The sequence below is a fragment of the Berghia stephanieae genome, chromosome 13 (genome assembly GCF_034508935.2).
Source record: "Berghia stephanieae isolate SIO BIC M18660-M18661 chromosome 13, UCSD_Bste_1.3, whole genome shotgun sequence".
Classification (NCBI taxonomy): Eukaryota; Metazoa; Mollusca; class Gastropoda; order Nudibranchia; family Aeolidiidae; genus Berghia; species Berghia stephanieae.
This window is the reverse complement of record NC_088372.1, coordinates 25,386,005-25,401,004: the sequence shown is the minus strand read 5'-3', so window position 1 is coordinate 25,401,004 and position 15,000 is coordinate 25,386,005. Positions and strand designations below refer to the sequence as shown.

The 15,000-nt window shown below is 36.9% G+C and overlaps 1 protein-coding gene across 5 annotated transcripts in view; it reads left to right on the top strand.

The window, feature by feature from the left end:
- Positions 1-325: 325 nt before the first annotated feature.
- The window catches only part of LOC144958773 (chitin synthase chs-2-like), an 84,265-nt gene continuing 69,590 nt past the window's right edge, over positions 326-15,000 (top strand). For 2 of the 5 annotated variants that reach the window (XR_013642512.1, XM_078890968.1), the window contains exons 1-2: positions 357-514; positions 1,609-1,768. The gene's annotated coding sequence lies outside the window, so the exon portion shown is untranslated. Of the gene's footprint in view, positions 593-1,608; positions 1,769-15,000 lie in introns of all 5 variants that reach the window. The other 3 variants (XR_013642513.1, XM_078890969.1, XM_078890967.1) reach the window with 2 other exon arrangements.

Below are 15,000 nucleotides of genomic sequence, written 5' to 3'. Positions count from 1 at the left end.
CGAGGCAAGTTATATATATATATATATATATATATATATATATATATATATATATATATATATATATATATATATATATAAGTACCCGAAAGCGCCTACATTTTATACCATATCAAGTTAAAGATGACATTATATGCATATTCTCTTTCTATCGAGCTTGTGATTTTAACATATAACATACTACCGCTAACTTACAATGACAATATATAATCTGATATTGCAGTCACATTGGTATGTGTGCAGTTATCGTGCCTAGACACGGAGCCACGGAGCCACGGAAGAATCAATTTTCTGATATACATATTGCCAGAAGTCGTATCTCTCCGATAAAGACTTCAACATAGTTTTACGATAACGAGGCAGACATGCCGCATATAATCTGTCACCGCCAACGTACATGCGCCCCCTTTCCTGTTGGTATTTATATTTAAATGGCATGATATTAAAAGTTATCAACAGGAGTGAGCGCTGTCGTCCACAGCTTGCTGCTGTAGTCAGTCGTCGCTATGATTGGGTTTGTGTTTCTTCAGTGAATTGGAAGCATAAATAAAAGCTTATCGTTTCGCTGGATGTTTGTGTTAAAATAAATCAAGTATACTGTTTGGAAAATACATTAAATAATATAATTCGATGCCATATCTACATCCATTATATATATATATATATATATATATATATATATATATATATATATATATATATATTTTATATATATATAAAAGATCATTTAAATTGTGCGGCTATGTGGTCTTGTGGTATGACATTCGCTTTCGGATCCGAAGGTCCTGGGTTCGAGCCTCGCTCGGCGCATAGTTGAGTCCTTGGAAAAGGCTCTTTACTCACATTCTCCCGTCGTACTCAGGTAGAAAATGAGTACCTGGCCGTTAACAGAGTTGTCCCTATAGGAGAAAAAAAAAGTAAAACTGCCTGACAAGCGTCATGCCTCGTTCTACATGTTACGTGTTGCTGTTGGTCATTGACCCTGTGTAAAGCGCTTTGCGCACGTTTAGTGGACATTGCACTATATAAAAGCTCAAGTTTACGTTTAAATTCATTATTTGAAATGCCTAATCCGGCGTGCACGCATTAGCATGTCTGATTACCAAACGCATTGATAAGTGTGATATAACGTTGTTGTAATGGACACTATTTTGTGTTGGCTTGATAGTATTTTCCATTACAACAACGAGCCCATAACAATTTGGCTTATCAGACCTGCAAATAAGTACAAATCGCTCTAACCTTAAACGAGTTTTAAGTGTCAAATTCTAAACTAAACTAAGGATAACTAAAATTAAAAATCGTGATTTATTTATAGTTGTTTCAGTATATAATGAACATATATTTAAAAAAAAATCTTAACTCAAATAATGGGCTAACTCCGACGTGTACATTTATGCAGGTCTGACATCCGAACCCACTTCTGGGCCTAGTTTGACACTGTTGTATTGGACAATACTTTGCATTATTTTTTTTAACTTCCATGACAACAATGAGCCCATAAAGGATTGGGTTATCAGACCTGCAAATAAGTACACGTCGACTGACTCTGTGTTCAAATGAAATTTTGTGTGAAAAAGTGTGTATTATCTATCTATTCTACACCAGTGCCTGCTCCCAAATGTGTCCCTGTGTTGTGAAAGAATAACTAATTGTGATTACGGTTATGAATAAAACTCTTTATCTTTAATGACTCCGAGCATCAATCACTCAGCTTGATCGTGTTGTCTGAGACTTCAAGACACAAGAGGCCGGGCTGACGCTTCAGGTCAGAATGAAATCATTTCAATTTCAATTGCAGTGGGTAATATAATAATAATGATGATGATGATGATAATAATAATAATAATAATAATAATAATAATAATAATAATAATAATAATGATGATGATGATAATAATAATAATAATAATAATAATAATAATAAAAATAATAATAATAATAATAATAATGATAATGATAATAATAATAACAATAATAATAATAATGATAATGATAATAATAATAATAATAATAATAATAATAATAATAATAATAATAATAATAATAATAATAAATAATAATAATAATAATAATAACATGTATATATATATTATATATATATATATATATATATATATATATATATATATATATATATATATATATATCGCCAATCCCGCAGCTCAAGGCGCAAATGAGATATATTCTAATTAAGTTTAAGAGAAATGATTGAATAATTAGCAACTCTGTCCTCTATATATTCTACAATTGCAGTTTTAAAAATAGTAACCATAATTGTAGTAATGATAAAATACTCATAACTATTTATTTCGAATTATTCAAAAACATATCAACTACAACTGACTCCTTCCAAATCAACACTTGCACCTCGTCTACCTAATCTTTCAATACAGTTTTTTTTAAAGATATTAATGATAATGTTAATAACCATAATATAACCATAATATACATATCAACTACAACTTACTCCTCCCTCCAAATCATCAGATTCCCCCCCCCCCCCCCCCCCTCACAACACATACCCTATTATATTCTCTCCCCTACTCTTACTCTTAACATCCTTAACACAGTGTTGTTGTGGAAATTACATTTGTTCCAGCAAATGTTTATTGTATGTTATCTTTTGCAAATGTTGCAGCTTGAAGCTGAAAGCAATGACTAACAACTGTCAAATGAAACTGGAGCTTCAATTTAATCATGGCTATGTGGTCTTGTGGTATGAGACTCGCTTTCGGATCGGAAGATTCTGGGTTCGAGCCTCGCTCGGTGCATAGTTGAGTCATTGGAAAAGACTCTTTACTCACATTCTCTCACTTTACTCAGGTGGAAAATGAGTACCTGGTCGTCAACAGCGTTGTCTCTGTCGAAAAAAAATGTAATATCGTCTAACAGCAGGTGTCATGTCTCGTTCTACATGTTGACCTGTTGCTATTGGTCAGGGACCCTTTGCGAAGCGCTTTGAGCACGTTTAGTGGATATTGCACTATATAAAATCTCAAGTTTCTTGAGGTTTTTAAAAAATTAACCAATAAATATTATGTAGGCATTTCGCGTGGGTTTTCGGCTTTGTCAACAAAATACGATGAATAAAAAACTAAATAAATACGAATGCAAGAAACCCGAAACGTCCACGTAAATACGTCTGTGCCATCTGTTTGGATTTTAAGTGATGAATTAATGTATTTATTGCTTTGGTTGTTGGCGGAAGAAGGGTTTTGAGTCCGAAACGTTGCGTATTTTGGTATTTTGTTCTTCTCCGAATCTGTATATTCATTTTATCCATTACTGACTGTGAATAGTATTCATCTAGCCGGGTTGGTTAATTCTTGTCTACATTTTGCAATTGATACCGATGCGCTACAATGACAGCCAAATTTTCCTCCTTTGTTAAAAACGATGAATAAATATAAAAAAAATAAACAAAGACAAAAATAAAACTCAGAATGTTTGCCTTCAATTTTGAGAAGATGTATTGATGCAGAAATCTTTTAAAATGTCCTCTTTCAAATTATCACAATGAAATCTGCCTGGCACAGACCGGAGCCGAGTAAATCGATTCGTTGTTATATAGACGGGCACATCTCTGTTATATTTTGTATTTCATGGTAGAGTTAGAGAATATAAAGAACTGAGAACTGAACAAGTTTGTATGAAAGGTGCCTGACAGAAGCAAGAAAGTAAAATACAAGAAAAAAACCATCCCCAAAAATCTGTTTCTTATATTATTTTTCTTTCTTGCTTTGTCTGACACCTTTCATACACACTTGTGTTCAGTTGTTTATCTTACACAGGTCATTGCTCCTTGATTTCTTAATATGATAAAAGAATATAACAACTGGTTCTAGACGTCTAATATATGCGTTTGAACATTGATTTTTTTTTCCTAGAAAAATGTTTTTCTGTCATTGTCTGTGCTCGATGACTTATTTTTAAATTATTGTGACCGTTGGCTTATTCTTTTATATAGGTTATTTAATTTGTTTTCTGAAAAATGATTTGCATGTGTTTTCTATTATTGTGGGCAAGTTATGGTTATTTGTTTATTTGTTTGTTTATTTATTTATTTATTTATTTATTTACTTACTTATCATTTTATTATTTCTGTTTATTGATTATATTCATAATTATTTATTTATTTATCTATTCACTTACATATCTATTTATTATTTCTATTCATTGATTACATTCATATTTATTTATTTATTTATCTATTTAATTATTTTAGTAGTTTCATTTTACCTGTATTGATTTGAAATTATATTATGTAAATGCATTGTTCATAATTGAATCGTCAGATCGCCTTGCTTGGTTGGTCTTTTTTCTTCTTCTTTTCTTTGGCTGTTTTATCCAATTTCTAAGAAATCGATTTACCTCTATGGGCGACAACAAAACCAAGATCCGTTAAATTTTTATGTAACCTGTGTAATGAAATAATATCTATGTAATGTATAGTTGTGAATGTATGTGTGCATGTGTGTGTGTGTGTGTGTGTGTGTGTGTGTGTGTGTGTGTCTGTGTGTAATTGAATGTACTATTTTATGTTAATGCCCTCAGGATAGCATACATTAAGATAAAATACTCACTGATTCTGGCTGCTGCTAGATTGGTCATACCAACAATGAAAATATATGTATGTAAAAAGTAGGTCTTTAGAGCCTTCGGGCCCTTTGGAGCTGGAGTTTATCCCGGTTTATATAGCGTCAAACGAACGATAGGACTTGCTTGCTACTATTTAAATAGGACTCTGTTAGATCTGGCGGAAAGTACCATGTGACGGACTGCGTCCTGTCTAAATAGTAGCAAGCAATTCCCATTGTTCGTTTGATGCTATAGAAACCGGGATAAACTCCAGCTCCTAAGGGCCCGAAGGCTCTAAAGACCTACTTTTTACATACATATATTTTCCATTGTTGGTAATGACCAATCTAGCAGCAGCCAGAATCAGTGAGTATTTTATCTTAATGTATGCTATCCCGAGGGCATTCATATAAAATAGTACATCCAATTACACACACACACACACACACACACACACACACACACACACACAAACACACATGCACACATACATTCACTTATAACTACACATTACATAGATATTATTCATTACACAGGTTACATAAAAATTTAACGGATCTTGGTTTTGTTGTTGTCGCCCATAGAGGTAAATCGATTTCTTAGAAATTGGATAAAACAGCCAAAGAAAAGAAGAAGAAAAAAGACCAACCAAGCAAGGCGATCTGTTGATTCAATCTGACGATTCCCAGTTTCCCAAGATCGATCTAGGTCCCTTTGCATGTGAAGCGAGTGCTCTATCAACTGAACTATCGGGACCATTAAAGCTATGTGTAACTTTTACGGTTTCAAGACTGTCAAAGGGACTAAAATAGAAACAAATCACTGTACTGGCGGTCTAGAAACAACAAGAAGAGCTTTTTAAGTTCTTGCAGTCTTTCTTACAATCACCGTCACAGTCTAAACTGCCGTACTCGGGAAAAACCCAAATTTCAAAATTTGGCCAGAAAACACGTTCTTCAAACCTGGGACTTTGCGAAAGGGTACGAAGCAAAGACCGTACCGCTGAGTCACGCTGTCCCCTTTTATTTTTTATTTTATTTCTTTTTTTTTTTTTTTTTTTTTTGGATTATATGTATTTATACAACCCATGTTTAAATTTGCATTTCTGTTCTCTTTTCTTTTCCTTTGGCTCTTCTATCCCATTTCTAAGAATTGCTTTCTCTCTACGGGCACCAACAACACAGTACCGTAATTAAGTTCTGTTGAGATTTTGTATAGTGAAATGCACTCATGAAGTTCTGGGATTGGTAGAGCTGTGATTGATGGTCTGTTTACTGTTTTGTTTTGTATTCGTTTTTACAAATTCTATTTCTAGCTGTTTTAAATGTTGTTTGCAAAGCGCTTTGAGCACATTTAGTGGATGTTGCGCTATAAAAAGCTCAATTTTTAAAAATATATTGTTTGTGTGATTTGTTTTATATTAGTATATATATATATATTTTTTTTTTTTTGGACTGGGGTGGTGGTGGTGGTGGTGCCGGCGTGTTTAGATTTTGTGGTGCTTTTCTTTTCTCTATGAACATGGAACGATTTGATGTCATGGAGGGAGAGGGTGAGAGGTGGGGGTTGGGGGGGGGGGGTGGGCGAGACGACTGACTGGATAATATGGATGCTATGCGTTAACGTCAATACTCACAATGGCCACATATATAACTTACCGAAACTCAAACCTATGTGTAAATTCAAACGTCTATAATATAGTCTGATTGATGTAAATGTTCCTGCTCGAAGCTCGAAGAAATAAATAACAATGTGAAATTGAAGGTAAACTTCAATTTAATGATATACAAAAACTGATAAAATGGACGTTTTGGGTTTCCCCTTTATCAACAAAACAGGATGAATGAAACACTACAGACGAATGAGATAATGTGTTCGTGGCGTTGAATAAACAAAGACATTGAAGGGGTAGGACTTTTTGCCGAAAGGTCCATGTTATTATCTGTTTACGTATATAATTAAATTGAAGTTACATTCAATTCCACATTGTTATTTATAGTTTGATTGATAGAATTCAGTTAGAGCCAATCCTGAAAATGAATGTATAAAAATAACAACAAAGAGCGAAGTGGCGTCTATTCTGTTGCTGCAATTGTATTGCATTTACATTCAGAGAACCTTGGTTTAAGCCCAACAGACAGCATCTCGATTGGCTGCAATACGATTCAATAGTCTGATGTCACGCCGCCTGGCAACGGCGGCCATCTTGGTTCTAAACAAAGAAAATCTGTACTTTTTATTTTTCATGCTGGTTAGAACTTTTCATATGTCTTGTGATCAGAATGTGTAAAAGTCAAAACATGATCAAATGTATGTGTTTTTTTTCTTCTGGATACGCTTTGTACTCGCCGGAGAAATATTTCATACCGGCGTCCGCCATTGTTCCGATAGTTGAGAGCCAGTGTTACTAAGTTACCATGCGTCATTAGGAAGGAAGTGACGCTATGACTGGTGAAGACTATTTACTACAGCTGACGTTTTGGTTGTCTCGTTGTTTTGTTGTTGTTATTGTTCGTTTTGTTATGTTTTGTTTTGTCTCATGCTATAGATAGAATGCGCTTGGCCAAGGAGTTCACAACATTGCCATCCGGAAGTATAACGGACCAACACACAAACTCTGTGTAACCATGAACTTTTATAGTCTGGTTAATACAGTTTAGTGAGAACAACTCACAAACGCGGATGGCAAAAACAATAACAAAGGCCTGAGTGACGTCATCTTCGAACTATCTATATGTTCAGTGTTGCTGTTGGCTATGGACCTTTCTAAAGCCCTTTGAACACTTTTAGTGAATACTGCTCTATATAAATGCTCTAGTGTTTTTTATTTGTTAATTGTGTGTGTGTGTGGGGGGGGGGGGGGGGGGGGGGGTAGGAATGTCGAAGGGTTTGTTTTTTAAACATTTGGCAGCGTGGCTCAGCGGTACGGTCTTTGCTTCGTACCCGAAAGGTACCGAGCTCGATCATCCGGCACTGCGCTGTGTAGCCTTGAGCAAGTCACCTCGCCTTAGCTCAATTTGCGGCGCTGCACTGCGGCTGACACCTGGGTTATTCCACTTTTCCCTTGGAATAGACCATAGAGACAAATTTCCCCAATGGGATGAATAAAGGAAATTTTATTTTATTTTACTTTGTTTATTAAACCGACGGTAAAATCTTAAACACCAAACCTCTCCATAATATTATATCGAAGGCAGTCACCCCAACGGCCTGACCTGCGTGTCTCTTGTTATTGCTTTGATCCTCATCGAACACAATGGAGTGGTCAGTTTTCAAACAAAAGTCTGACCTCTTGTAACACGAGCTGTCGAGAGATTGCAGAGAATGAAATTTCAGCCATACCAGGTCAAGTGTATCCAAAACCAAAAACAAGTCACTAACCTTGTAATAATATTATTATATTCAGCCTTGGAGTTTGCCTGACCAACAGTTTGTTGAAACAAAAAAGAAGAGTCGTTTTACACTTCCAATAAGATTTGAACCATTTTTGTTGTTGTTGACATCACACTTTTGTTCCCTATAGCGTTCGGTTATCAGAGCAGTTAATAACACCGTTTTGATACGATGGGTGAACGATACTATGAACTCAAAATAATTTGGCTATAAATAGAACGAAGATGACGTCACTCAGGCATTTGTTATTGTTTTTTTTTTTTTTTGCCACCCATGTTTGCGAGTAATTCTCACTAAACGGTATTAACCAGACTATAAACGTTTAAGGTTACACATAGTTTTGTATGAAGGTCCGTTTTATTTCCGGATGGCAATGTTGTGAGCTTCTTAGCCAAGCGCATACTATCTATAGGTGCTGTGTGTTAAGTTGTTTTTTTTTTTTAATCATAACATACGCCAGCCGGACATAGCGTACCAAACACACAAAACAATGTGTAACCGTAAACGTTTATAAGACTATAATTAATACAATTTTGTGAGAACTACTCACAGGAGTGGCTGGTTAAACGCAATAACAAAGAGCCGAGTGACGTCAAGTTCGTGACGGAAAAAGGGAACAAAGACTTGATTTGCATCTTTGGAAAACAATCCGTCAACCCTGCTTGAACTGAACTTCCGGTCTTTACTGTCGGTCATCGTCCACCTGACCTAACACCCCCCCCCCCCCCCTCCAGTTCCAGCGCCCCCTGGTCAAAGGAGAAAGGAAAATATCGATAGAGGATTTCAACCAGTTACGGAATTGTTGACTTGAATTGATAAGGAGGACATTCTTGAAGATACGATTCTCATATCGATGGTCAAATTAAATAAATGTGGACAAAGGGCCAGGCACAACAGATAGTATGCGCTTGGCTAAGAAACTCACAACACTGACATCCGGGAGTATAACGGACCAACACACATAATTCTTTCTGTGTAACCTTGAACGTTTATAGTCTGGTTAATACAGTTTAGTGAGAATTACTCATAAACATGGATGGCAAAAAAAACAATAACAAAGATCCGAGTGACGTCTACTTCATTCTATCTATAGGGACTGTTTGAAACCAAGGAATAGTATGGTAACTAGTAGTTAAATATACTTGTGAACAAAAGTGAATATCACAACTTTAAGATTTATTTTGAAAATAATAACGGAATCATAATGTATCACGGAACATTGTAGGTGCCCGAACGACGAGAATTCGATTATATAGGGAATGAGATTAGCGGAAGAGTAGCGTCCCTTGATTGGACGTCACCCATAGTCTGTGACGTCACCGGCGGAAAAGTTATTAGAGAGAGAACGTCATGTTGGTTGTGCGCATGCGTCTCTCGTCCTCGCAGTATTACCACTACTACTACACCCACCACCACCACTACTACTACAACCACCACCACATCATCATCACCACACTACTACTACAACTACAACCTCCACCACAATATCATCACGACAACCACTACCACAACCACCAGCACCACATCATTATCACTACCACTACTACTACACCACCACCAGCACATCATCATCACTACCACTACTACTACAACCACCACAACCACATCGTCATCACTACCATTACTACTGCAACCACCACCATATCATCATCACTACTACTACTACTACTACTACTACTACTACTACTACTACTACTACTACTACTACTACTACTACTACTACTACTACTACTACTATATCATCACCATTACCACTACTACTACAACCACCACAACCACATCGTCATCACGACCATTACTACTGCAACCACCACCACATCATTATCATTACAGCTACTACTACAACCACCACCACCACATCATCATCACTACCACTACTACCACAACCACCACCACATCAGCATCACTATCACTGATGATGAAGTGGTAATGGTGGTCAATATTCCTTTTTGCCTGGGACGTAATCATTAATAATAGAATGTTGTGTGGTTTTGACCGTGAAGAAAACCTTAAGAAGTCATATTTATATTATTATAGAGGCATCGTTTTGAATAATTTTGAGTTAAACGAGCGAGCAGGAAGTTATTTTCTTAGATTTCATGAACGGCCGACCAGCGCTTGTTTACTATTGATAGTATGCCGATGACGTCACTCAGGCCTTTGTTATTGTTTTTGCCATCCGCGTTTGTGAGTTGTTCTCACTAAACTGTATTAACCAGACTATAAAAGTTCATGGTTACACAGAGTTTGTGTGTTGGTCCGTTATACTTCCGGATGGCAATGTTGTGAACTCCTTGGCCAAGAAAACAGCTATCAAATGCCGCACTCAGTAAACTCACCAATGTATGGATTAGAGGTGACAAAATAAAGAGAAAAACCAAACTGAAACTGTACCGTGCTCTTGTAAAACCAGTACTTCTGTATAACTGCGGCACTTGGGCGTTGACAAAATCCGAAGAAGAACATCTGGATGCCTTCCATCGCACACAGCTAAGAAGGGTACTGGACATCAAATGCCCCAAAAAGATCTCAAATGAATCACTCTATAAGATCACAAAAGAAAGACCAATCTCCCTTGACATTTTACAACAACGATGGCAACTTTTCGGTCACATACTACGCAGGGACAAAAACATATCAGCTAACCATGTCGGGATACTTCCAAAAAACACGGGAACCTTTTCAGAGGAAGACCGATCACAACACGCCCTGTGATCTTAAACAAAAACCTCACAACACTTGTACAAAGCATTAGTCTCATAACGGCAGGGGACCTTGAAAATCTGAGAACCCTAGCAGAGGACCGGCAATATTGGAGACACCTCACACAGGAAATACTGAAAACAGCCAAGGCGACCCGATCTTTCGGTCGAGACGCGAAAGGCATCTAAGTCAAGTAAGTCAATAATTCTCCACACCACTCGAGCGTTTTACATAGGTTGTCAGCTCCTGCATTCACAGAATCGCCCTATTAATTAAGATTAAATTATAGAGGTCTGCAAATCTTATGATTTCCCAGTTACATATTACATGGAAATATTAAACAGCAATGATAAATGACTCGTATAGATAGAATGCGCTTGGCCAAGGAGTTCACAACATTGCCATCCGGAAGTATAACGGACGAACACACAAACTCTGTGTAACCATGAACTTTTATAGTCTGGTTAATAAAGTTTAGTGAGAACAACTCACAACTATCTATAGCTGTCTAAGGATGTAACCTTCACAATACAGTAAGTAATCAATAAAACAAGTTCCAGTCCTACTTATAATTGACAATAAAAGTAACTAAGATTTATGCTGTTTAAATAGTATGGTTCGTATTTACATGTTTTTTTAAATGTTTATTCTTCATCATTGAGCACGGTGGAACAAAGGAAAAAACCACAAAATTTTTTTTATTGTTGAAATTCTTAGTTTGGTGGCAGCTGAGGTCCATAGCAGAACTGGCCGCCTCTCGGGTCTTGGTTGTACGGGTGTCGTTTGATGCAATGGTGTGGTTGGACAGCTCTTCCTATGTCCTTGATAGGAAGGGATGGAAATCCCTTAATAACAAACATTACACCACTGAATCAGGATAAAAACACGTCTGTTCTTTAAGATATTTTTATGGAACTTGTAAGTGGCGAGTTTTATAAGGCTCGCGCGTCCTGTTCAATCCCATATTATGAGTCTTTGTTTTGAAGATAGGATGGTGGGGGCGTGTCTCCCGGATATTCACATTTAATTTTACATTGTCCTGTATTGGCGGAGTTCGAGCGATGGTGGCAGATTTGGGTTTTCTCTCATGTATGTGTGACGTTTGCGTCTGCGTCACTAGGGGATTTACTGCGTGAGAATCCAATGAACACACTGTGGTTGTTGTTGGTCGGTAAAATGCCATATTGATATTTTCCACTTGTGACAAGCCCGCCCAATACAATTCTTATCACGTTTTTTTTTCTTTGAAGCTGTTTAATCTATTTTTTTTTCTTCTTTTATACTCTTCCTTAAGAGATTATTCGAATACTTTGTTAATCGCATATCGATGGTTTTATTCTCTAACCGCGTAATTGAAAAAGTGTGAATTTTATCATTTCTTTAAAGCTGAAAATGCTCAGAACGTCTTTTTGGTAATCCCCTTCTCTTTTGGACGCAGTGAAAATAGAACATACTATTACTCTTCATATTATAAAATAATAGCCCTTCATTGCGTTCGGATGTCAGACTTGCATATATGTATACGTCGGCATGGATTTAATCCATACATATCCATAAGAATAAGAGGAGAATAAGAATATAATAGAAAGAGTAATATGCGATTAACGGATTTGAGAATAATTTGAAGCTGTGCGCTGTTTAAAAAAAAAAGTATAAACCAAAAACGAATAAAACAACTTCAATCAGGACTGTATTGGATTCGTCTGACGTAAACCTATTTGCAGGTTTAATTACCGAATGCAATTATGGCCTTGTTTTAACATTGTTGTAATGGACTGTATTAATATTTTGCGTTGGTTTGTTTCATAGTACCAATCCCCATCACAGCAACAAGGCCATAACTAATTTGGGTGATCAAACCTGCAAATAAGTATACATTGGGCGTTCCAATCCCTTCTATAGCCAACAACAAAAACTAAGATTAAAATAAGTAAAAACAAAATAAATGAATTCCTTTTATTCATCGACAATGGGAAATTTTGTCTTAAGGGTATATTCCAAGGGAACACTGGAATAACCCGGGCGCCAGCCGCAGTGCAGTACCGCAAAAATAAACCTTTAATATATGGGGATATAATATATACTACGATATGTCTACTTGAAAATGGATAAAATGGTAGTTTTTATGAGATATCAATTGTAGTCGTCATAGTCAACCTTACAGATCAATATTTTGCCCTCACAATAATTAGAGATCACTCCAAAATGTTTATAGATAGTATGAGCTTGGCTAAGAAGCTCACAACATTGCCATCCGGATGTATAACGGACCAACACACAAAACTATGCGTAACCTTGAACGTTTATAGATAGTTCGAAGATGACGTCACTCAAGCCTTTGTTGTTATATTTTGACATCCGCGTTTGTGAGTGATTCTCACTGAACTGTATTAACCAGACTATAAAAGTTCATGGTTACACAGAGTTTGTGTGTTGGTCCGTTATACTTCCGGATGGCAATGTTGTGAACTCCTTGACCAAGCGCATTCTATCTGTAGTCTGGTTAATACAGTTTGTGAGATCTACTCATAAACATGGAGGGCTAAAAACAATAACAAAGACCTGAGTGACGTCAACTCCATACTATCTATAATCATGCATTCTGGCATCAATTCTTATTTTCAATACGTTTAAATGACTCAGAAATGTTCACGGAGTTCTGAAATTGGAGTCAAAATTTCGTAATTCTACAAATATTTCCTCGTACTAGACATGTCTGTATAATATGAATCGATCTTGGTCCCTTTCCTGTAAATTGTGTATAATAATTCAACAAATATGTTTTGTGGGCTGAGGATTAACTGGTTCTATCTCCAATTTTGGAACAATTTGAGATATTACGTGCATACAGTCAAATTTTTATGAGCTTTAATATAACGCGATATCCATTAAACGTGCTCTCAGCGCTTTACAATGGCAACATTTAACATTTAAGACGGGACATGACGCCTGTTAGGCGATATTATATTTTTCGGAGAGAGATAACGCTGTTAACGGCCAGGTACTCAATTTACACCTGAGTACGGTGAGAGAATGTGAGTAAAGAGCCTTTTCCAAGGACTCAACTATGCGCCGGGCGAGGCTCGAACCCAGGACACTCCGATCCGAAAGCGAGTGTCATACCACTAGACCACATAGCAACACAAGACAAGAAGACACCCTAGTAATTACTGTTAACAGGGAATGGATGATTTATAGATAGAAATTGAACGTGCCTTGAACTCAAGGAGACCCATTGTTGACTTAGCCAGATAAAGTCTTTAGACTTGTCAGAACAATGGGGCAGTTCTATTTGTCTTGAACTTTTCCGTTGACGTAAGCGAGAGAGTCCATAGTAACAATTTACGTTAACGAGTGCGTTCCCAACCTATAAGCGATCGACGAACGACGTGGAAGAAAAGAAAGATCTGATATTAGTAGTGTTCGTCGATCGTTGTTTGTTGGAAACGGAATCGTTAACGCTATTAATGCAAATCCCTGCTCCCCCCCCCCCCCCCCCCCCCCCCACCCTCACCCACCCACCTCAAACGCGCCGCTATGTGTTCTAGTGGTATGACACACTCGCCTTTGAATGGAAGGTCCGTGGTTCGACCGTAGTCATCGTTAACATATAGATAGTATGCAGATGACGTCACTCAGGCCTTTGTTATTGTTTTTGCCATCCGCGTTTGTGAGTTGTTCTCACTAAACTGTATTAACCAGACTATAAAAGTTCATGGTTACACAGAGTTTGTGTGTTGGTCCGTTATACTTCCGGATGGCAATGTTGTGAACTCCTTGGCCAAGCGCATTCTATCTATAGCCTGACACTAGAAGCGTGGCCTTCGTAAAGTTATGACCTGACACTAACAAAAAAATGACGTCAAAAAATGCCAGTCTTTTGCCACAATAGAAAACAAATCGTGAGTTGTATTAAATAGTTCAACCAATGGAATCACTTGTTTCCATGAGCTCTGCTAACGACAACTTACTAAGCGGTGCAAATACCAAATAATGACGTCAAACTGCCAGTCCTTACGGATTTCAGTATCAGGCTATTATAACATAACGATGGCTCGCTAGAACCCTCTAGGACTGGAAGTTTGACGTCATTTTTTAGGTTTGTGTAGCGTCTTGTGAGTTGTCGTTAGTAGAGCTCAAGGAAACAAGTTATTTCATTGTTTGAATTATTGAATACAACTCACGATTTCTTTTCTTTTATGGCAAAAGACTGGCATTTTGACGTCATTTTTTGGTCAGTGTCAGGCTATAACATCACCATTGCTACGGTTCGACTCCCGATCTACGCGACGCTTTTGAATAGGCTCTTTATTCACATTCTCT